This window comes from Neovison vison, chromosome 12, assembly GCF_020171115.1.
Source record: "Neovison vison isolate M4711 chromosome 12, ASM_NN_V1, whole genome shotgun sequence".
NCBI lineage: Eukaryota > Metazoa > Chordata > Mammalia > Carnivora > Mustelidae > Neogale > Neogale vison.
Window position 1 is genome coordinate 39,947,315 of NC_058102.1, and position 25,853 is coordinate 39,973,167.

Below are 25,853 nucleotides of genomic sequence, written 5' to 3' on the forward strand. Positions count from 1 at the left end.
TCTGGGATGGAAATGTGCAGAAGTCATGAGATTCTCAGTGTGTTAGGGGATGAGTTGGGGCAAGGACTCCTGGCAGCTGAGAGCCTCTCTCTTCCTCCTGCTCTTCCTGGAGCTGGTGGTCCATGGGCCTCTTACTCCTTGGAGTAAGCTTTAGAGTAAGCTTATTGAGGCCATATAGACCATAAGGTCTACCACCTGGTTACTGTAGCCAAATTCATTGTCATACCAGGAAATGAGCTTGACAAATTGGTCATTGAGAGCAATGCCAGCCCCAGCATTGAAGGTGGAGAATGGATGTCACTGTGAAAGTCATAGGAGACAACCTGGTCCTCAGTGTAGCCCAGGATACCTTTGAGGGTGACCTCTGATGCCTGCTTCACTACCTTCTTGATGTCATCATATTTTGAAGCTTTCTCCAGGCAGCAGGTCAAATCCACACCTGACATATTGAAGATGGGGACTTGGAAGACCATGCCAATGAACTTCTCATTCAGCTCAGGGATGACCTTGCCTATAGCCTTGGCAGTGCCAATAGAAACAGGGATAATGTCCTGGGCAGCCTCTTGGCCACCACTCCACAGCTTCACAGAAGGGCTGTCCATGGTCTTCTGGGTGGTAGTGATGTCCTGGACTGTGGTCATGAGTCCCCCCACAATGCTGAAGTTGTCATGTATGACCTTGGCCAGAGAGGCCAAGCAGTTGGTGCACAAGACTTTGCTGACAACCTTTGGGGAGTTGTCATACTTCTCGTGGTTCATGCCTATCCCTAATATGGCATCAGCAGAAAGGGCAGAGATGATGACCCTCTTTGGCCTCACCCTTCAAGTGAGCCCCCACCTTCTCAATGGTGTAAGACTCCAGTGGACTCTACAACATACTCAACATCGACCTCACTCCATTTGATATTGGTGGGGTTCTTGCTCCCAGAAGATGGAGGTGGCTTTCTCTTGATGACAGATTTCCCATTCTTAGTCTTAACTGTGCTGTTTGTGCTGTCAACTTTACTGTGGTGGAATCATACTGGAACATGTAGACCATGTAGTTGAGGTTAATGAAGGGGTCGTTAATGACCACAATATCCACTTTGCCAGAGATAAAAGCAGCCCTGGTGACCAGGTGCCCAAGATGGCCAAATTCATTTACTCTGACCTTCACCCTGTGTCTCTGGCACTGCACGAGAGAATGCAGCTGTCTGCCAAATGGGGAGGAGCAGAGAGCCTAAAGTTCTTTACATAAGTAAAATTGTTTAATTCTCATAATTACAAAATGAGGTCAGTGTTATACTTCTTGTTATTATCATCATTGTCATCTCCACTGTCTAGATAGAACCCAGAGAGGTCATACTGCTTCCCAAAGTTGCCCAGCCAGGAGCTGGTGGACTTAGATTTGATCTGATTCAGGATCTGTAGCCTTAACTTCTGCTTAAGAATAAGAAAGGGAGTAACTGTTTCTTAAATAAGAATAAGGAAAACATCATTTCATTCTAGAATTTGTATCTTATTTATTTTTTAAAAAACAAAGCAGTGTAAAATATTTTGTTTACTATTTAAAATGGCTCATTTGGGTTTAGCCAAACATATAGGGCAATTTTGAATATTTGGATATGAATGAGCAAATTGCTGCTAGAATGTAAATTGATGAGTTATAGGACACATATTGTGTGATAATTATAGTGTTTTAGTAACATGACAGGCTACTCAGTACAGCAAGTGACCTTAATAATAACTTAGAACTCTAGATATACACAGCCTCAGGTTTTTTTTTTTTAAATATATGTTATTAGGGCTTTGTATCAAAACACCATTTTGAAGTAGTCTGAAAACTTTTTTTTCTATATTTAACTTCACAATGTTCACTCTTTTCATAAAATGCAACAAAAGACCTATAACTCTATCATTATGTGGTAGAAAGAATATGAGCTTTGGAATTAAACTGGTTTTGGTTTAACTCTAATGAACATCTCACTCTATGATAGCATACAGGAGGCACAATTTCTAGCATATGATTTATAATGACAGTTCAGGTGAGAAGTTTTCATATTTCTCTAATGTTTAGAGTGTATGCCATTGCAGTTCCATAGAACTAAATGATCCAGTTGTCATTTTCAAAATTATTTGAATACCCAATTTCAAAATTATTTGGGTATTTATTATTTACTAATTGTAACAAATGGATTAATTATATAACTATAAAAGTGATTGAAGGCACAGCTGACAGTTAAAAATGCCTTTACAAAACCTATACCTGATTCTGTTCTCAGTAAAAACAGTTCAGGAAATTTAATTTAGGATGCCAGGTGGCACAATAGGTTATACATTAACTTGTCCCCTCTGGAAAATTAAATTTGAATTTGGCTCTGGTCACAAATGAAATGAGTCATTTGGTACATGCCACTAAGGATACTCACAAAGCCAAAATGACATTTCATTGAAAAATCACCTGTTAAGAAAAATGTCTGCAGTCACTGGGGACATTTTTAAGAAAAATAAACAAGGGTGTAAGGCAAAAAGAAAGGGATCTAAAGGGCTACTGTGAATTATAGTCTTGTTGAAGATCTGGAGGAAGAAAAGTGCTATACCACTTATGAGTTTATATTCAGCTACAAATCTAAATTTTAGCTTGTATTTCCTGTTTTTTTCCCAGTTTCCGGATTATAGGAGATTATTCACTTATTTCCCAAAGAGAATTGGCTTTTATCCTTGTCACAGTTTTAGCCAAATGTCAGTTTGTATCAAATTATCATGGATTACTGGGCTCACTGCAAGGAACCATCTAATTGTGATTCTAAACCATATGTTTAGCTCTTCCTGTTCCTTTCAGGTAAATAAATAACATAATTATAAGGACTATTCTTTCTTCATTTAAGAGACTAAGAAAATGTACAATTCACAGACTTCAGTGATAACCTTAATTTGGAATTAATGCTTATTCCTTTCACTATTACATTCTTGCCCATGTAGTAATCGCATAGTAAGTATTTAGGCAGATGAGATTAATAATGGTAAAATTTCCAGCACAAACATCAAAGTTCAGTTTTTTCCATATTCACTTAGAGAAATACAGTACACAAACAGTGAAATCATTTTAGTTCTTATTTTAGGTGTTTTGTACCAGATTCTAAATAGACACCGTCAGTTCGTTGTTTTAGGATCTCCAGACTTAAGGGAACTCTGCTTTCTAAATCAGGCCATGCCCGTTAATTTTCTACTAACAGTAGGCACCTGGGTGGCTCAGTGGGTTAAAGCCTCTGCCTTTGGCTTAGGTCATGATCTCAGGGTTCTGGGATGGAGTCCCACATTGGGCTCTCTGCTCAGCAGGGAGCCTGCTTCCTCCTCTCTCTCTCTCTTTGCCTCTCTGCCTACTTGTAATCTCTCTCTCTGTCAAATAAATAAATAAATCTTTTAAAAAAATATTCTACTAACAGTAATATCCAGACCACACTGTCTCATGACTGCTTTCAGTCCCCTTTCTAATAGTTGATGCTTTCAAGGTCTCAGTGGTCCTGGGCATATAAACTGCCAGGCCTGCTCATGCTAGGGCAAACCAAGGTCCTCTTTAATCTAAAGTTTTACCTCAGCAGGCAAATTTTTGACCATTCTTCTCTATCACTGGAGAAAGCTTATGATAAAAATTTAGACCGTGACTAGGCAATGTTAATGACAAAAATTTATTCATTGCATCCCTGGTTTTTATTCCCAACACTACTTGCTAAGCAAAGGTCCTTGCTTAGCAATCTTATTAGACTTAAATAAATGGACAAACCTCACCCTAAATAGATTAAGATAATAGGGTCATGCAGCAAGATCTACCAAAAAAAAAAAATTTCATAGGATTTGTATATGTTAATTTATTTTTCCTAAATGCAAATATGCAAATGTACTTTTATGAAAAGAATGCATTGACCTCAGGCAAACCTTATGTAGGAATAATGGCCTTAGATTTACTAATATTCTCTATTCACATAGAAAGAAGTCATTGCAATTAGAATAATTATTTTTAAAAGACCTATAATAGCAAATCAAAATAAACATGCACACACAGATATATTGAATTCTTCTATAAAAAAAGGAAAAAAGTTTTATAAACATAGCTTCTCTCTTTAAATGGCCTAAATGAAATTTGTGTCCTTTGTATTTTATTAGTCTTAGTGATCTTAGGAACCGTAAAAATTAAAATTATTGTTGCTTTTGTGTGGTAATATCTAGATCTATATTCTCTAGGAAGGGCATAATATAGAAAATTAATAGAGAATTTTCTCTGCAGTTTTCAAGTGAATGGGTAAAATTGTGATTTTGCTTTTATTATTTTCAGATTTTTAAAATCTGACTTAAAGAGTCTGGCAATTATGGAACCAATGGAAGACAAGTGAGCAACATATATTGTCTCCTTTCCAGGAGATAGGTATTTTTTTTTTTTTTAAAGATTTTATTTATTTATTTGACACAGAGAGATCACAAGCAGGCAGAGAGGCAGGCAGAGAGAGAGAGAAGGAAGCAGGCTCTCCCGGCTGAGCAGAGAGACCAATGCGGGGCTCGATCCCAGGACCCTGGGATCATGACCTGAGCCGAAGGCAGCGGCTCAACCCACTGAGCCACCCAGGCGCCCCTCCAGGAGATAGGTATTATGAGCCACTGTAAACAAAAATTTTCTTAGACCTCTGCCTGATTACATATTTTTACCTTAGACACTCTGGAAATAAATACCACTTTTCAATGATAGGTATAAAAACTTTCAATTTACTCTCTAAATATTTTTCAGCTACCAAACTGAAAAGCAATTGGCAGTTTTATTGAATGTTAAATCCAGTCTTAGTTTTTCAGATCTTCTTTTGTTACCTTTAAAATAGAGTTTCAAATGTTTAACCAGAAGTTTTTAAAACACTTTAAAATCAATCGTGAATAGAAAAGTAGTTTTGTGGGACTTTCAGAATATATTTCCTTAGTCATAGACACTATTTCTAAGGTTCATAGAAACCATTTCTAAGGATTGGAAAGAGTATATACTGTGTCTCAGTTGGGATTCATTTGAAGTTAGCATTTCAATTATAATTCTCTTACTATATTATGTTTTCAAATTATTTAAAATTCTCTGAGATTTAGGACTCATTTTTTTTGAAACTTTGAGATATCCTATCAACTTATTTTTAATAATATACTTTTAATTGTGACATATGTAAACATCATCTAGCTTATTTTAAATACAATTAGATCATGTAATTCCTTATTCCTTTGCTTAAACTCCTTCAATAAATCCCTGTTGCTTTTAAGAGAAACACATATTTTTTCAGGGTTCAGGCTTCTAAGCTTGGATATGACTCTGGCTATTTAAAAAAAAAAGCTAAATTTATTGGAGGGCCTGCACTAGTAATGGGTAGCTAATGGATAATCTTGGAAGACCTACAGTAACAAAATTTGGAATTCCAAAAATCAGAAAGAACAGAAACTATCCTTTATAAATGACTGTCTATTAAGGCAGCATAGCCTTTCAGTTGGAGTACAGACTCTGAAATCAGCCTGAGTTTGAATTCTGACTCTGTTGTTTCATACTGAATGAGTTTGTTTAAGTTACTTAACCTTTCCATGGCTCAGTTTTCTCTGTAAATATTCATAAGGGTTGGTGTTAGGATAGGGAAAGCTATGCTCTGATAACAAATAACTCCTCCAAATCTCACTAACTTAAAAACAAAGATTCATTTTATGTTCACGGAACATATTTATGAGTTGGCTAGGTGATACCTCCATGTTTTTGTCATGTTTTGGACTCTTGTATCCAGCCTGAAGGAAGAGATATTCTCTGGAGAATTGTAAATGTCCATTAAGAGAGGGTTGGAGGGTATCATACTGGCAACTAGTTGGTAGGCCTAAGTATCATTTCAACTTACAACTCAAAAGCCAAAACTGGTCACTTGGTTATACCAGAGGGACATCAGGGGGTGCAATCTTACTGAGCCCAGAATATTTGGCAAAGAGCACAAATGACTACTGAAAGTTCCTGAATGAGTAAATATTTGTAAAACACTTAGAGCTGGACTTGGCACATAATAAGACCAATATATGTGTCCTAACTAAATAAAAGAAATCGGGTATTCCTAGGTATGGTCACAGTCAGTCAGAGCTAAATTTAACAAATATCAGCCATCTTATTTCTTTACATCACTCATTTCAGACACAACATGCAAGGCTGAGCTCCAGGTATTTTCATATACCATTACTGCTGGAAGGTGTCATTTCTCTGTCTCCACAGGGAGAAATGGACCAAATACATGTTTCCTCTTTTACCAGTAGAAGGAGGGTTCAATGTTGGTGGTTGCTCAAACCATGAAATGTTAACAAAATTACTCCTTTGGCTACTTTATTTCCTCATATATCCTTCAACTTAAACTACATCTCTAAAAGTAACACTTCACCATAACCTAACCAACCTTAAAATTGCAAAGATACCCAATTCTCTCCAGAAAAGCAAGCAATCCCAAATCTCATGAGTTACCTAGACAGCCCCAAGAGTCTAGGTGTCCAAATCCAAGACTTCTAGGTGACACCTTTTATTTTCTTAAGTCTATTATTAGTCCATATCAGTAAAAATGATCTACAAATGCTAGTGGAAGAAAGGGAGAAAAGGAGGAAAAAATGCAAGCACAGAAAATATCCTTATTTTTGCAGGTCTAGTCCATTTCTGTCTTAGGGTAAAAGTTGGTATTTATGACTTTTTAACTTTATTACCAACTCATTATTACTTTTGCCGTTAGCCAGAACCTTGACTATGTTTTATTTGTTTCAACTTGTAAGGATGATACAGAATATTCTTGTGAGATCTGATCCTATTTGTTATGGATTATAGCAGTCTTCCATTACCTTTTATCACTGAACAGGTGACATTAGGGGTCTCTGGTTCCATTCATGCTTCAATTCACTCAATATACATTTTTAATAACTCATGTATTTCAGGCACTGTTCTATACAGTGAGATACTTTGGTGGACAAAACAAATCTCTCTGTCCTTGAGTCACTAACACTCAAGAATGAAGTAATGTATAATATATAACATTAAATATAAATAAATAAGAAAATTTTATATAATGTTAAAATGTAGTAAGTATGAAAGAGAGAATAGGTAGAGAAGCATAAACAGGGCTGAAATTCCTGTAGTGGCAAATTGGAACCCAGTTTTCCTTAAAACAGATCCATTGCCCATGGCAACTTTGTAAACTTCAGTTTAGGATTGTTCACTGATTGACATCCAAAATCTCAATGGCCAAGTAGCAGTATCAGTTTTTAATTTGTAGAAATATTGTTTCAGTTACATAAAACAAATGAATGGGTCATTTACTTTCCTAGGGACAGCTACATGTCAAACTCCATCATAGGAGACCTAACCCATGAGTTCTGGCTATGAGAGGAAGACAACATCTATAAAGACCATGTAGCACATCCTCTAGGCATAAGATAATATCCAGACCTAAAAATGATTTGAATTCTTATGTAGGGAAAAATTTTAATAGAAATTTCATCATTTTATAATAGCAGCTGCTTCTTGATCTTCAATTAACTGATAAGGCCTATGAATCATAATTTTGAATTTCATTTTTTCCATAACACAATTTCCTTAAAGTGATGATATCATCATATTGGAAGAGTGGATAAGGCATTTAAAGGTCTATGAATGTTTGTGCTTATATAACATGATGAACAGAAAAATATATTAAATCAGGAATGTATACCTCTTTCATGCCCTCTCCTTAAGGAAATGTGTACAATGTTATATGCTTAATATCAGGTATCTAGTTGGCTGTACCCTTTGGGGTATGTTAGTGAGTTCAGGGCACAGAGGTGGTGTTTTTTTTCTGGAAATTTGGGTTCTTTGTGTGGTATAGCAAAGTCAGCATTTATTCAAAGACTGATTTTGAGCTGATGAATACTTTTCCTTACTCTCAAATAACCACTTTATTTAATAACCCATTGGACAAACTTTCAGGTGTCTACAATGAGACAGAATGATATGAAGTCCTTCATTAAGTTTCTCTCCAGTAGAGAGGAGATTTGGTAAACATTCACATGGAACTCATCCTAAAATGTCCAGGAACATCCCTCTTCACCTAACTGTTCTTTAAAATGTTCTAACTGAGAAATCATACTGGCCTTTTTCTGTCTCTCCTTTCTCACATCAAGGGGTTTATATTCCTGTCAGTTGTCTATTAATATCACCTATTGTTGTGCCTGGTACATAGAAGGATGTGAGATCTGATCCAAATGTTTTGTGTATGATCGAACTGCCATATTGCTCATCTCTACTTCATACTCCAATTGTCACCAGAGTAATTTTCTGGAACAAAAAATCTGATTGTGTATCCTATCATATAGTCCTTCACTACTTAACTTCTACCACTTTACCTCTCTAGATTCATTCTTTTTTTTTTTAAGATTTTATTTTTATTTATTTATTTGAGAGAGAGAGAGAGCATGAGGGGGAAAGGTCAGAGGGAGAAGCAGCCTCCCTGCTGAGCAGGGAGGCCAATGCGAGACCTGATCCCGTGACTTCAAGACCATGACCTGAACTGAAGGCAGTCTCCCAACCAACTGAGCACCCAGGTGCCCCTAGAGTCATTGTTTACCAATCTTTTCTCTATTCAGCCCACTTCCTACCACTTTTTCCAGTTGTTACCTGGAGACCTAATACAAAGTCATTCTATTATTACAGCCTTTCTGTTTGTGTTTTATTTATCTGGAATATCCTTGACAACTCTTACTTGAATTTATAAGACTCCATATGTAATCCTAATACTGGTGACCATTTATAGAAGATCTACTATGCATCAGTATCTGGACCTATATTTTAAATCCTTGCAACAACTCTTTGCAGTAGGTGTAATTCTGTGATATGTCTGAGGAAACTGAGTCTCGGAAAGTTAACATGTATCCAAATTCATAGTAAACTGTCAGATTTGAATCTCTAGTTCAAATACGGTACCTTTTTTGTACAATATCTATTTTTACACAGTGGTCTTCCCTGGAAATTTTTCTTATGTGCTCAAGTTCTCTTAAATTACAAAGCGTCCAAGTTTTCTTAAATTACGACATATGCTTCCTTATATTAAGTGGCCCTTCCATGTCCTTTATAATATTGTGCTTTTTTATTCCAATTATGTTTCTTATCTAGAGAATATCATATTAATCTTGTGTGTTGGCGCATAGTAGGAACTCAATATTTGCAGAATAAATAAGTGAATTAGTAAAATTCATAATACCTATCTTCCAAGTTGGGTTTTTATTTTAGATCTGTAATATTTTTCCTAGCATTTCCATACCTTTCTGGATACTAAAATGTAGAGGAAGAGGGTTTAACCTTCCAATACATCACTTCATTTAACTCTTCACGTGAAACTAAACTCTTTATATTGATTTTAACTTCCTAATGTTTTGTGTTATTATAATTGACAGGTGCCAAATTTTTTACTCCAATACTATAATTTGGGATTTATTGTTAGAGATTATACATCTCATGAAAGCATATATGTTTATCTCACTAGTATGTATTTAGAGCAAGATCTATCTTCTGTCCATAGAAAATATTTGATAAGTATTTGAAAATGGACCCATAAAAAACCCAAATAACCAAAGCAATCTTGAGAAAGAATAACTAAGCTGGAGGCATCATGCTCCCTGATTTCACAACGCAGAGTACTAACCACTATACGATCATGGCTGCTCCCTGATTTCAAACTATGACACAGAACTATAGTAATCAAAACAATATGATATTGGCATAAAATTAGACACACAGACAAATGGAACAAAATAAGGAGCCCAGAAATAATGCCATGCATGTAGAGTCAATTAATCTATGAAAAATAACAGATAAGAATATACAGGTGGGATGGCATCAACCTAAAAACTTCTGCACAACAAAGGAAATCTACCACCAAAAAAAAAAAAAAAAGGCAACCTACTGAATGGAAGAAAATATTTGCACAGCATGTATCTGATAAAAGGCTAATATCCAAAATATATAAAGAACTCAAACAACTTAAAGCAAACAGGACAAAACAAAACCACCAAACAATCTGATTTTAAAATGAGAAGATCTGAACAGACATTTTTCCAGAGATGACATACAGATGACCAACAGGTATATGAAAGGATTCTCAATCTCACCAATCATTAGGGAGATGCAAATTACAGCCACAATAGGATACCACTTCATACCTGTTAGAATGACTATCAAAAAGACAAGAAATAACAAGTGACAGGGAGGATGTGCACTGTTGGTGAGAGTGCAAATTGGTGCAACCACTATGGAAATTAGTATAGAGGTGTCTCAAAAAATTTAAAATCAAACTACCATATGATCCAGCATTTCTACTTCTGGGTATTTATACAAATAAAGTAAAAATGTTAGCACAGAAAGATATTTGTACCTCATGTTCATTGCAATGTTGTTAGAATAGCCAAGATATAGAAATAACCTAAGTGTTCATGAATGAATGGATAAAGAAAATCTCTCTCACACACACACACACACACACACACACACGAATATTATTCAGCTACAAAAAAGAATGAAATCTTGCCATTTGTGACAACATGGATAGAACTTGATGGCATTATGCTAAGTGAAATAAATCAGACAGAAAGAGAAATACCATATGATTTCATTTATGTGGATTGCAGAAAATAGACAAAAAATGTGAGTTCATGGGGACAGAGAACAGAAAGGTGGTTTCCAGAGGCAGGGGTGGTAGTGGGTTAGATAAATGGGTAAAGGAGATAAAAAACCACAAACTTCCAGTTACAAAATAAATAAATCATGAAGATTTAATATATAGCCTGGTGACTATAGTTCATAATCCTGTTGTATATTTGAAAGTTGCTAAGAGAATAGCTCTTACAAGATTTCATCACAGAGAAAAAGTTTGTAACTCTGTACAGCGATAGATATTAACTCGACTTATTATGGTCATCATTTCATAATATATACAAACATTCAGTTGTTACATTGTATACCTGAAACTAATATGTTATTTGCTAATTATATCTTTTAAAAAAGAAAACTGTAAGATGTAGGTAATCAAAAATAGTTGTTGAAGAAATGAACAAATGCAAGAATTATATAAATGTAGAGGAAATTTGCCTACACTTACCTGAATGGAAGTAAAATTTTCTCTTCTATAAACACCGGAGAAAGGGAAACTCTCCTCCAGGTTGGAAGGGGAATGGGATGAGCTATATTCGAGAATATGAAAGCCCAAATGTGTCTATCCCATAGTGTTTCGAAGCTTTCTGCCAGCTTCAGAATCTAAATCCTCTCACATTTACATAATACATTTCTTCTCCCGTTCTTTCCCTTAGGAAATTCTTCCAAAAATATAAATTCTTGTAAGTAATGTGCTATGGAAAATGCAGTCTTCTTCATGTGAACTATGTTATATCTATATATTTACCAGTCCCAGTTGTAAAATTACAGTTTTTAGACTTTTGCTAAAGTTAGCTTAGTTATTAGACCAATATTGATTTTGTTTACAGCACCATCTGAAGAAAAAGAGAGCACTGCATTTAAGTATTAAATTCTATTGGAACATTTTTCTTATGTGTATTTTATTTGTATGCATTTTTTTCTATTAACCATGAAGATAGTTTATAAGGTAAGGGATATTTTTGACAAAAATTCAAGTTATCAAAGTTAAATTTCATTTTATCCATTTAGTCATGCATTATTCATTTAGCATATGATTATCCAGTCTTCCAGTGTGCCAGAAATAAGAATGTTAGCACACAATTGTAAAAATAAATACATAATTTTTGAAAAATTGGAGCTAAATAAATTTTTATGTAATATAATTACTGATTTTCCCTTTAATTCCTGGAAAAAAAAGCTCTACTCTGATATGGAATAAAAATCAGCCACATGAACTTTAATATTCATTTCAGAAATTATTCTTCACCTTTTTCAATATGCTGGAACTTTGTACATTTAAGTCTCACTCAACTGCTCAGAAACTGTCAAAAGTATAATTATAGTAGTTTAGAGTTATAGCTAATCTTAGAAATAATCCAGTCACAAAACTCAAAATGGAATTTTACAAAATGATTTACCTATTTACTCAATTGTTAAAGGTAGAGATAGTATAGGACCCAGCTATAACCATTCTTAATTCATCCTCTGGTTAGGACACCGTGCCAAGTACTTTTTCCATCACTTAGCTTAGCGTTTCATTTTTCATCATTCAGATGTTAAAAAATACAGCATAGAAGTAATTTCAGTGTCAGTGACTCCTATGTATTGAAATCTATTTGCTCTTCTTCTTGGACACGCAAATTGGCTACAGGTCCCAGCCTTCCTCGTAGTTAGATGTGAACATATTATGAAGTTCTAGCCAATGAGATGGAGTGTAAGGGCTATGTGTCTTATCCAGGACAAAATGTGAGAGCCAACTCCACACTGTTTCTCCCTCCAATAGCTGGATGCAAATTATAAAGAGAATCCATAGTATAGTGGAACCATAGGTGAAAGAATTCTTGGTCTCCTAATTACTACTTATAGAAAAACTGTCTGAAGATCAGAATTCACCTCTTAAACTGAAAAGTGAGCAACAACTAAACTTTTCTTGAATTTTAGTTACTAAAATTTGGTTGATGGATTTGTATCTGCAGCTTTGCATTTCATCTCATGTGGGATTCTTATTGGCTTCTTAGAATCCCAATACTTGAGCACACAAAGTAACTATTCCAATGGAAATCCATGCGGGTGCTTTTGCAGAGTGAGGCTATATGAGAGAGGAAACTGATTTTCATATAAAAACTAAGGATATAAGTATAATTTTAAGTATGGAAGTAGTTCTATTCAGATATATCTACTGTTTAATGATGAAATAACTAAGAAGTGTTAAGGCAAAAATATATATGTACTTTTCTATGCAACATATTGTGGTATGTTTACTGTATAAAATGTGTGTGTGTGTGTGTGCACATGTGCACGCTACAATGCACTTCCTTGGGTGAAAATATTTTATAGTAGTTATTTGTAATCACATATAAGTATGCATCCTATTGTGTTGTTCTATTTCAAAAATTTAATTAAAAATTAGTATGATTAATAATCTTGATATTTCCTTAAAAAGATAGTCTTTTGAAAATTTGGAAAGTTTTAAATAGAAAATTCAAACATGTAATATGTTGATATACATACATGTCTAAAAAGTAATACGTTGACCTTTGAATAGCACAGGTTTGAACTGTGTGGGTCACTTATGTGGATTTAAAAAAAAACAAATACAGTACAGTACTATAAGTGTATTTGCCCTTTCTTATGATTTTCTTTCTTTCTTTTTTTAAGATTTTATTTATTTGAGGGAGAGAGACAGACAGAGCAGAAGCAGGGGCAGTGGCAGAGGGAGCAGAAGAGGGAGAAGAAGAGGCAGACTCCTACTGAGCGAGGAGCTAGACACAGGACTTGATCCCAGGACCCTGGGATCATGACTTTGGCCAAAGGCAGATGCTTAACTGATTGAGCCACCCAGGAGGATCTTTCCTTTTCTTAATAACATTTTTCTCTACTTTACTTTATTATAAGAATACAGTATTAATACATGTAACATAAGAAATATATGTTAATTGTTTATGTTACCAGTAAAGCTTCTGGTGAACAGTAGACTATTAGTAGTCAAGTTTTTGGGGAGTCAAAAGTTACATCTGGATTTTCAGTTGTGCATGGGGTTGGCACCCCTGACCTCAACATCAAGAATCATTTGTATCAGCCATTGTTATTGTTATTTGAGTTTGTAAAGAAAAGTATGAAGGTTTTCCAAAACAGTGTTTTTCTTCATCGTACTTCAGATGCACAGAATTAGATGAAAAATAATCTCTGGTTCATTGAACATATTTATCATTGTCACTACTATCTATTAGCACCCTTTTGTTTGGTCATTAATTTTAATAAATAATGCAATAAGCACCAGTGAACTCACACTGAAAACCTAATTGATCTTGTCAAATATGCCTGTGTTTTTGTTCTTAGCTGCTGTAATGTCCTCTTTATTGCATTTGCTCTTATTTATATTAAAATTTAAATTTTTCTTTTATTATCTTTTGTTTTATTTATTTACATGTATCCTATAACAATTTAAAATAATTTAGATGTTGAACTCATTCATTTTGGTCTTTCTACTTTGTAATATAAATATTTTAGCTGTAAGCTTTGCATAAAGCACCAGTTTTGAATTCTATAGGTTTTTATAAGCACTATTTTTAAAATCATTCATTTCTAGGAATATTATCAGGTAAAAGTATACTTTGCACAAAGTAAAATTCATCAATTTTAAGTGACTTGCATTAGTTTTGAGACAAATGTATGTACTCATATACCTGCTACCATAATCAAGATAGAGAATATTTCCATCATCCCCACAAGTTACATCATGCCCTTTTGCAATAAATCCCCTCCACATATCTATCCCAACCCTGACAATTATTATTAAATTTTCTTTTTGTGAAATTTTATATAGTTGGAATTATATATGATATTTTTGTTTCAAGATTCTTTTACTTAATATATGCTTATAACATTCATCTTTATTATTGTGAATAATTAGTTTGTTCCTTTTGTATAGATTTTCCATAATTTGTTTATTCATTTACCTTTTGATAGACCTTTGGGTTATTTCAGTTTGTGGACATTATGAATAAAACTTTACGAACATACAGTTGCAAATCTTTGAGCAGACATAAATTTTCATTTCTCTTGGTTAAATACAGAGGAGTAGGATTGTTGGATAATCTGGTAAGGTATAGTCTAATGTGGAGTTTATACCAGCCATAGATGAGATTTCCAGTTGTTCTACATTTGCAGAAACACTTGATATTGCCATCTCCTTTCATTTTTAGCTGTACTAGTGGATCTAGAGGGGTATCTCATAATTTATTTTGCATTTGTCAAATGATTAATGGTGTTGGATATTTTTAAAGTGTTGATTAGGCATTCATCTATCTTCTTTTGCCTATTTGTATTTCAATTTAAATCGACTAAATTTAAATTTTTAAATTTCATTTCCTTAGGTCATACTTGCCACATTTCGAATGTTTAAAAAGTATATGTGAAATTGCAATGCTACAAACCAGGAGAAAACATTTGAGAATATGTGTATGATAACATTTCTTAATAATAAGCTTTATAAAGCTCATAACTCAATAATAAGAGAACCAACCTAGTTTAAACAAAAGAAAAAAATTTTGAACAGACATTTTACAAGAAAAAGTTATTTATACCAATTTCTTTTTAAGTGACTTTTCGTGTCTGGAAGCACAGTTTTTTTCTAAAAATTTAATTTGATCTATTTTGAACTTGACCCCACCAGGTTAATTTTCCTTGTACAAAGAGGGATCCTTTTAATAGATCAGATCTGCTCTTTTTTCAGAAAAATCTGAAGTATTTAGCTCTATCATTGTTTAGTTTTTTGTCTTTCCATTCTAATTGTATGTATGTTGGATCTCCTGTGTTTGTCTTCAACATCTTGTAAAAAAATTTTTTTTCAGATTTTATTTGTTTCCTTTTTGTATTTATATTCCCTATATCTCACTGTAGTGAGATATTCAGTCATACTTATCTTCCTTAGGTACTTTATATCTTAATATTTATTTGAGTTGATTTCTTGTTTCCTTCAATTAATTTCCTGAATAATGTTGTTTTTCATTTCTGTTTTCAGTTTTTGAATTTCTAATTCATTGTGGTGTATTTTAGATTATTTAATTGGATTTAATTTATATTGATGCTGTATACCAGTAGTCTCCTGCTTCATGGTTTGGAGTATTTCTTTAGCTGAAAAATTTTGATTTTTACTTTATCTTTTCTTCTCACATGAGCTTTTTTTGTGAATGATGGGTTCTTTTTATTGTTGTTGATAAGCTTTTTTTTTTTACTTTTTTTTTCCAATTTATTTATTTTCAGAAAAACAGTATTCATTATTTTTTCACCACACCCAGTGCTCCATGCAAGCCGTGCCCTCTGTAATACCCACCACCTGGTACCCCAACCTCCCACCCCCCCACCACTTCAAACCCCTCAGATTGTTTTTCAGAGTCCATAGTCTCTCATGGTTCACCTCCCCTTACAATTTACCCAAATTCCCTACTCCTCTCGAACTCCCCTTGTCCTCCATGCTATTTGTTATGCTTTTTAATATTTTTCTGGACCAGCAATAACAGATTATTTTGTGGATGGGGGATAAATGAGTTTGGGTGATTTCATCTGTTAGTTCAAGATTACCTTCAGAGTGAAGGACAGTTCATTTAATAAATGGTGTGCTGGGAGAGTTTGATTTTTTATTTTATATTACCCAGTGAGCTCATTTGCCCTTAGTATATCAACTATTTGTCAGACAAAGTGGAGGGAGGCCATAACAGCTCCACAGAGCTGAAGGAATAAAGAGCAAATGAGCCTTTGGATGAAGATCCAAAGTCACCAGAAAACCAGGGACAATTCACTCTTTCTACCTAGAGTCAGAAAAAGCTTTACCCTTATTCTCTCCCCAGGTAAAACATTGGATAAGACCCTGTTTAGATTATAATTTATCAGGCCAGTAAATTTAGAAAAAGAGGTGGGGAAGCACTACCCAAATTAAGTTAGTTTTATCTGTTTTAATAAAATTCTTAAATGCATAAGGCCTTCAGATTACTCCTAGCAAATCTCTTACCAGTGCTCTGAAACATTACTAGTGTGAGTCAGGCTCTATTTGCCCCAAGGTAATGGGAGGAAGAAGCAAAAACATGATTAAGTTCTTTTTCTACTTTATCCATCTGCAGCATTGCCATGATCCAAGCCAAATATTCCATGTCCTTCCTCCCCACTCTTGATACAAGAAGCAGACACTAGATAAAAACAGAAGTCTAGAAGCTTTGTATGGTTTTCTCCATTCATGGGTGGATTCAATTTATCACCTCACATTGACCTTACAGAAGAGAGCCAGTCCAACTGTAAGCACTAAAGTAGTACTTTATGAAGTGAAGACATTAAGTCTCTGTAACAATTATGAAAGACTTCAACTGGCATAATTCTGAAACTTTCTTTAACTTATATTCATTATTATAGTTTTAATAAAAGAAATTCATGATAGAGGTTATCCCTATAAATTCTGGAGTTTTCATCTTTTAAATAATTTAATATTAAAAAGGTATTTATTTTGCCATCATATTTGCTTTAGTTGGTAATCTTGACAAATAAGTTTTAACATATTTTCCTTCAGGGGTACCTGGGTGGTTCAGTCAGTTAAGTGTCCAACTATTGATTTAGCTCAGATCATGATCTCAGGGTCCTGGGGTCAAGGTTCATCTCGGGCTCCAGTGCAGAGTCTGCTTGTTGCTTTCCCCCTTACCCCCCCTCCACGTTTGTGTGCTCTGTCTCAAATCAATAAATACAATCTTTAAAAAATTGTTATCTTCCTTCAAAAGTAAAAATTATGCACTGAGTTTTTAAAAGTACAATTAGGGTGGGGCGCCTGAATGGCTCAGTGGGAGCCTGCTTCCCCCCACCCCATCGACTTGTGCTCTCTGTCAAATAAATAAAGTCTTGGGGGAAAAAAAAAAGAAGCTCAGGAAATGTGTGCTCCACAATTTTCAGAGCTCTTCATTAAAAAAAAAAAAAAAAACAACTAAAATTGGAGCTTAAAAAACCCCATACTTCCCAGAAACTTGAAACTTAATAAAGTTTGTTTTTACTGAGGCACTAAATGAACTGAAAAATCAACCTGCAACTAGTCCTTATATAAAATTTTGTGTAAAAAGAGATTTTAAATTTAGATCAAAATTTCAAATAAGAATATATCAAGCATAAGGATATATAATCAAACAGTACTCAAGATTGGTTTATGTTTTTTTTAAGATAAAGTTAGAGTTTTGTTATCCTTGGTTTGTTTTGGATGCTATTTAAAGGACCCAAATCCTTGTTTTGAAAATCAAACACTTAGAAATGTAAATTTAGTAAAGGATGGCAGTAATTTAATATATGTGCACATATGTCATTGTCCTTATATCCATGCATACCAAATGAGAAAATACTATTAGAGTGGTAAATTGGGAGATAGGAATCAGGCACTGATCCATAAAATGGACCAGAAAATTTAACTAACTATTCAGAATCTCCATGTACCTAATGGAGATGAAACCATCTCTAAACCTCCTGGGTAGAATTCTTGTATGGAAGATTTCACTTTTAAAAGAGCAATCTCTTAGAAAGCTTTCCAAGGTCAGTTTAAGAGAATTTTTCTATGAGTAAAACAGGATAGGTTGAAGCTTTTCAATAAAGTAAAGATTATTCTTTTTATACCTTCTATTCTGAAATAGAGAGCTTTGGTAAGTTAAAAGACTGGAGCAATTATAGAGCTTTTATGGACCACAATGCAGTGTTGGCTACCTTGCAGAGAACCATACATCTCTATTTAATAATCCATCCTCTAACAGCCTTGGGATTCCAGATAAATTTGAATGAATCAGCCTTGACTTTTCAGACAGAATTAGAGAACCTCTGGTTTATGGGCCAAACTTGTACCTGTAATAGTGTAATGACAAAGTAGAAGACAATCTTAGATAAATGTCAGCTAAGATTACAGTTAAAACTCATGCCCAATTGGGTCTTGTCTGTGCGATATGCTCTTTGTATCTTTGTTTTATCAATTTATCAAGTGGCACTTACATTTTATAGAAACTTTCAACATTTATTACTTTCAGAAAGAAAAGAATATATAAAAATTGAAAAAGTTCTGCACATTGATTTACAGCTCGTACTAAAGTTTAAAAGATAAAATAAAAATATAATTCTATCTTGTGCTCTTTCAACTGTTTATAAAAAAAACTTTTTGTGTGTGTAAAACTGGAAACCAGTAACTCTTTCACAAACAAAATTTTATTGATATTATCCACAAATTGAAATACTCCAAAGTTGACAGATCAGAATTTTTTTTAACTTTAGTTTTTCCTATTCAATATATGTAGTTTTAAATTGGAGATATAACTAGAAGGTGAAGTAATTAATTTTTCCTCAACTTATAATAGTCAACAAGGAACCTAGCTGTACTTTTCCGTTCCTGCTAGAGTAATGAAAGGTATATGATCATCTCTGGGAAGATTAGATTGGATATTAATGAAGTGAGACATTAGCTTTTCAAAAGTTCACACCAAATTCTGTTATTTATAAAAATATTTTAAAGATACTTTAAAACATGATTTAATACATATTATTATAAAAATAATACATATTCACTGTAGAAATTTGGAGATAAATATATAAAGAAAATTAATGTCTCTAATCTTATTTTCTAGCTCTCAGTCCCCAGCATATAGAATATTATCTTGATGTACTAATCTTTAGCATTTTCATATGTATATGTATGCATATCTATATAAAATTGGAATTGTATTTATGATTAGATAAATTTAAATCATGTTTTGCTTTTTTTAGATTGTTTTTAAAATATTTTCTGTTCTTAAATATTCTTTCAAAGAACTTTAATTTGTACATAATTGTCTATATCAGTACCATTATTTACATATCTGTTTATTAGAATAAACATTCTCCTGCACTAGGTGAAGCACAATATAGTGGCTGAATGGGAATACCAGTTGAGGAAAATAGGGCTTTTGCTGCAGAATCAGACATATAAACAAATAATATAGAGAATAAGGAAGAAAAATTATATGAAAACAAAATCTAGAAATCACTTACAATTATGAAGAAATAAATTTAAAAGTTCCAAATTGTAGAGATTAATGTACCATATTACATTATTTTACTTGAATTAAAGTTGATTTTTTGTATTTTTTTGGTCTCAAACTAAATAACTTACCAAGTTGAAGCCATATATACAGTTTCAGTACTTCAATTCATTCTTGTATTTTAATTCAAATGATAAGTCTTCCATATGATTATGTATTTTGTACCGCATTCCAGATGTGATAAGCAGATTAACATTATTTTGACATTATGCAATCTGATTAGACATGAGTAGAAAAAAAATCCACTATGTTCTTTGCCACTTTGTAGCTCTCAGAGAGGGGAAAAATTTTTGAAAAAATATTTAATAAACCCTCTTAATAAATGAATTTCTGCCAATTAAGATTGTTCTTTTATTTAAATAACATAAGGGGACAGAAACAGTAACTGATTGAAAGCATGCAAGTTCACTCATAGAAGCAATTGGCAATACTGTTTTATCTTTTTTTTAAAGATTTTATTTATTTATTTGACAGAGAGAGATCACAAGTAGGCAGAAAGGGAGGAAGGGAAGCAGGCCCCCTGCCGAGCAGAGAGCCCCATGCGGGACTGGATCCCAGGACCCTGAGATCATGACCTGAGCCGAAGGCAGCAGCTTAACCCACTGAGCCACCCAGGCGCCCCTGTTGTATCTTTTGAAAAAGAAATTGATCTGGTATTGACTGAGATAGGAGAGAAGAAAATCTGTTCCTGAGTTTTATTGGAAATATCATTGAATATTGGTTTTTAGTTTTTAGGTTTTGGGGGTTGTCATATGTTGGATTGCAAAATGTAAAATATTAGTTATAAAGTTTTAAAGTTTTCACATAAATACAAGAAATAAAGAAAATAAATGCATAATTCTCATTAAGCATTGAACTAGTTTTTCCTTTATCTTATATTCTTCATGGTAGCCAGTTATATACATCTAGTTTGATTGTTATTTAAGATAAGGACAAGTGTAAAAGCCAATTAGTAAATTTAAGTATGTAATAAAGTATGTACTTATGTCAATGAATAGATCATCCAGACAAAATATGAATAAGAAAACAATGGCTTGAAAAGATATAGTAGACCAGGTGGACTTAACAGATATATATCTATATATATATCTATATATATCTATATAGATATAAAATATTCTGTCCAAAAGCAAAGAATGTACATGGAACATGCTCCAGGATACATCATAGAGTAAGCCACAACAAAGTCTTAATAAATTTAAAATTGAAATTATATGAAGTATCTTTGCTCACCACAATGGTATAAAAATAAGTACTATAAGAAAACCAGAAAATTCACAAGTATGTGGAGATAACCAGCATCTTCCTGAAGATCCATAGGTAAATGAAGAAATCAAGAGGAAACAAACAAAAACAATAATTTGAGAGTAATAAAATGGAAATTTAACATACCAAAACTTATGGAATGCAGCAAAAACAGTTCTAAGAGGGAGGTTCATAGTGATTAATGCCTACCTCAAGAAATGTGAAAAAAAATGTCAACAACGTAACTTTACACCTCAAGGAACTAAAACAAATCAAACCCAAAGTTAGGAGAAGGAAAGGAATAACAAAGATCAAAGTGGAAATGAATGAACTAGAGATTAAAGAGAAACAAACAAACAAAAAAAACCCCAGAAAAGATCAGTGAAACTAAAAACTGGCTCTTTGAAAAGATAAAGTTGACATAACTTCAGCTAAGGTTATCAGAGAGAGAATATAGGAAAGAGAGAGTGTGCTCAAATAAACAAAATCAGATGAAATACAAAGGATTGTGAGACTGGTATAAACAAGTACATGCCAACAAATTGAACAACCTAGAAGAAATAGATAAATTCTTGGAAACATACAGCCCATCAAGACTGAGTCATTAAAAAATTCAAAATAAGAACAATTTACTAGTAAGGAGAGTGAGTCAATAATTAAACACTTTCCAATAAGTCCAAGTCCACGACCAGACAGATTTACTGGTGAATTCTAATAAACATTCAAAGAATTAATTCCAATCCTTCCCAAACACTTCCAAAGGAAAAAAAATAGAGAAGGAAACACTTGCAAATTAATTTTATGAGTATGTCCTAATTCTAAAACCAGACCAGAACACCAAAAGAAAAAAAAAAATTACAGGCCAATACCTTTGGTGAACATAGATGTAACAATTCTCTACATATTAGCAAACTGAATTCAAAACAATACATTGCACAGTTCATACACCATGATCAAGCAGATTTATGCCAAGGATGCAAGGATGATTCAACATCCTCAAATCAAATTTAACAACACATTTAAAAGATCATACACCATGTTCAAGCAGATTTATGCCAGGGATGCAAGGATGATTCAACATCCTCAAATCAATCAATGTGATACATAACATTAACAAAACAAAGCATAAAAATCATATCATCTCAATATTATCTCAATTGATGCAGAAAAATCATTTGACAAAATTCAGTATGTATTTATAGTAAAAATCTCAGCACAGTGGGTATATGGGGAACGAACTTCAACATAATAAAGGCTATATATGACAAACCTACAACTAACATCATAGTCTATCTATGGTGAAAAGCTAAAAGCTTTTCCTTTAAGATAAGAAAATGTCCACTCTTCACACTTTTATTCAACAAAGTATTTTAAGTCTTAGCCACAACAGTTAGGCAAGAAAACAAACAAACAAACAAACAAACAGTAAAAAGCATTCAAATTGGAAAGGAAGACTGTTGCTATTTACAGATAGCATGATATTGTATATAGAAAACACTAAAGACTTCCCTTAAAATTTTTTTTTATAAATAATCAACAAATTTAGTAAAATTTCAGGATATAAAATTGGTATACAAAATCTGTTGTATTCCTCTACATTTCTAATAATGAGCTGTCAGAAAGAAAAATTAAGAACACAATCTCATTTACAATTTCAACAATAAGAAATAAGGAATAAATTCAACCAAGGAAGTGAAAGACCTGTACACTGAAAAATATGAAACATAGATGAAAGAAATTGAAGATGACTGAAATAAATAAAAAGATATTCTGTACTCACCAGTTGAAAGAATGTTTTTAAAATGTCCAAACTACCCAAAGCAATCTATAGATTCAATGCAATCCTATGAAAAACCCAATGGTAATTTTTCACAGAAATAGAACAAAGCATCCTAAAATTTGTATAGAAACACATAAGACCCTGAATAGTCAAAGCAAAAAGAAAAAAAAAAATAAGAAAAGGCTTTGTGTCTTTCGAGAGGAATAAAGCTGGAAACTTCAAACCCCCAGAGTTTAAACTATATTACAAATCAAAAGTAATCATAGGCATAAAAATAGACACTTAGATCAATGGAACAAAATAGAGAACTCAGAAATAAACCTACACATACATGTGCAATTAATTTATGACAAAAAAGCCAACAGTATACATTGGAGAAAGAATAGTTTCTTCAATAAATAGTGCTTGGAAAACTAGACACCTACCTGGAAAGAATGAAACTGGGCCACTATCTCTCATCATACTAAAAAATTAAGTCAAAATGCATTAAAGACTTAAATGTAAGACCCGAAGCCATAAAACTCCTAGAAGAAACCAGATGGTGAACTTCTTGACATCTATTGTGGTCCTCATTTTTTGATTCAGGCACCAAAAGCAAAGGCAACAAAAGCAAAGCAAAGCAAAACAAAACAAAACAAAAAAACAAGTAGGACTACATTAAATTGAAAACCCCTATCCAACAAAAGAAACCATCAGTAAAATGAAAAAATATCATACTGAATGAGAGAAAATATCTGATATGTAGTTAATTTTCAAAATTTATGGAGAACACATATAGTGCAATAGCAAAAATTCCAAAACAATTGGATTAAGAAATGAGCAGAAATTCTGAATAGACATTTTTCCAAAAAAGACAGATGAATGGAAAATAAGTACATGCAAAGATGCTCAGTATTACTAATGATCAGAAAAATGCAAATAAAATATCAGGTATCAGGGGCACCTGGGTGGCCCAGTTGGTTAAGCAACTGCCTTCGGCTCAGGTCATGACCCTGGAGTCCTGGGATTGAGTCCCGCATCAGACTCACTGCTTGGTGGAGAGTCTGCTTCTCCCTCTAACCCTCCCCCTTCTCATGCTCTCTCTCTCTCAAATAAATAAATAAAATCTTAAAAAAAAAATTAGGTATCAGGTCATACCTGTTAGAATTGCTATTCTTAAATAGACAAAATGTAAAAGTATCCAGAGGATGTGGGAACCATTGTGTGCTGTTGAAGGCAATGTAAATTGGTACAACCACTAAGGAAAACAGTAGTGAGATACTTAAAAAAATTAAAAATAGAACTGTCATATAATCTAGAAATTCCAGCTTTGAGTATTTATTTAAAGAAAAATGAAAACACTAGCTGGAATAGATATATGCATCCCCATATTTATTGTAGCATTATTTGTAACAGCTAAGATATGGTAACAACCATTAAAGTAACCATTAATGGATGAACTGATAAAAACGATGTGAATTGTGCTTGTGTGTGTGTGTATGTGTGTGTATGGAGTATATGGAATGGAATGGTATATTATTCAGCCTTAAAAAGGACTGAAATCTTGCCCTTTACAACAACATAGATGAATTTGGAGGGCGTTTATGCTGAAGGAAATAAGTCAAAGACAGATACCATATGTTCTAATGTACATGTGGAATCAGACAAAACAAGACAAAAGTTTTGGATACCGAAAACAAATTGGTGGTTGCCAAAAGTTGGGAAAGCAGGGAGTAAAATGGATGAAAGGGGTCAAAAGATTAAAATTAAATGATAAAAAAATAAGTATAGCAGGGTGACTATAAAAACAGTGTATTTTATATTGCAAGTTGCTCAGAGAGTTGTTCTTAGCAGTCCTCATCAGAAAAAATTATAAGACATTAACTAGATTTGTTGTAATGATTATTTTGAATATATACAAATATTAAATTATTATGTTTTTCATCTGAAATAATGTTTTAACAAACAATTGTTTAAAAAAAGGGAGAGACGATGTGGTTTTACAAATAGTACTGAGTGTCTAAGACTTCACTCGGCATAATGAGGGAATTCAGGGAATAGTTCTGTTTCTTTTTTTATTTTAAGATTTTATTTATTTATTTGACAGACAGAGATCACAAGTAGGCAGAGAGGGAGACAGGAGTGGGAGGGAAGAAGCAGGCACCCTGCTGAGCAGAGAGCCCGATGCCAGGTTCCATTCCAGGACTCTGAGATCATGACCTGAGCCAAAAGCAGGGACTTTAACCCACTGAGTCACCCAGGTGCCCCAATACTTTTGTTTCCTTTTTTTTTGTTTGTTTTGTTTTTTAAAGACCTTATAACAGTCTAGAAAGGAGAGAGAGGCAAGATGGTGGAGGAGTAGCAGACTGAAACAATATCATATCCCAGGAGTTCAGCTAGAGATGTATCAAACCATTCAGAACACCTACAAACTCAGCAGGAAATAGAAGAGAAGAAGAGAAACAATTATAGGAACAGAAAATTGACCACTTTCTGGTCATGTGGAAAAGTGAATCTGAAGCAATGGGAAGACAGAATGTGGGGGGTGAGGCTAGCCCTTGGCAAGTGGTGGAGCAATGGAGCACAAAATCTGAACTTGTATAATTCTGCTCCACTGAGGGGTGTCACTCCAGAGGCTAAGCAGGGGTAGAGCCCTCGCAGGGACAGTGTGGTCTCAGGTCCTATGGGTCACAGAAAGATCAGGGTGTCTGAGTGTGGCAGAACTGCCGGGTATCAGAGTGGAGAAGCCGGCAACAGAGACAGAGCTGAGGAGTGAGCATTCAGATCAGGGTTACCTTAAACCATGATCCAAGGCATAGTCGGGACACTGCTCTTTGAGCAGGAACCCCACGAGTGGCACATCTGGGGAGAATAGCCTTCCTGCTCTGGGAGAAGCAGTGTGGCAGGAATCTGCTGGGTTTGGAGACACCAAATAGGGCTTCGCGCCAGAGACAAAAATGCTCGGTCACAGGCCGGGTGAGCTCAGAGTGTCGCTGGAAACAAGGGAGACAGGAGAGATTGCTTTTCTTTGAGGGGGCTCTGAGGAGTGGGGCCCCGAGGTCTTGGCTCCCCGGTACTGGAGATTGGGAGGCTGTCAT

General features: G+C 34.0%; 1 pseudogene; it reads right to left on the reverse strand.

Moving 5' to 3' along the window:
• Positions 1 to 150: 150 nt before the first annotated feature.
• Positions 151 to 25,853, reverse strand: LOC122890879 (annotated as a pseudogene).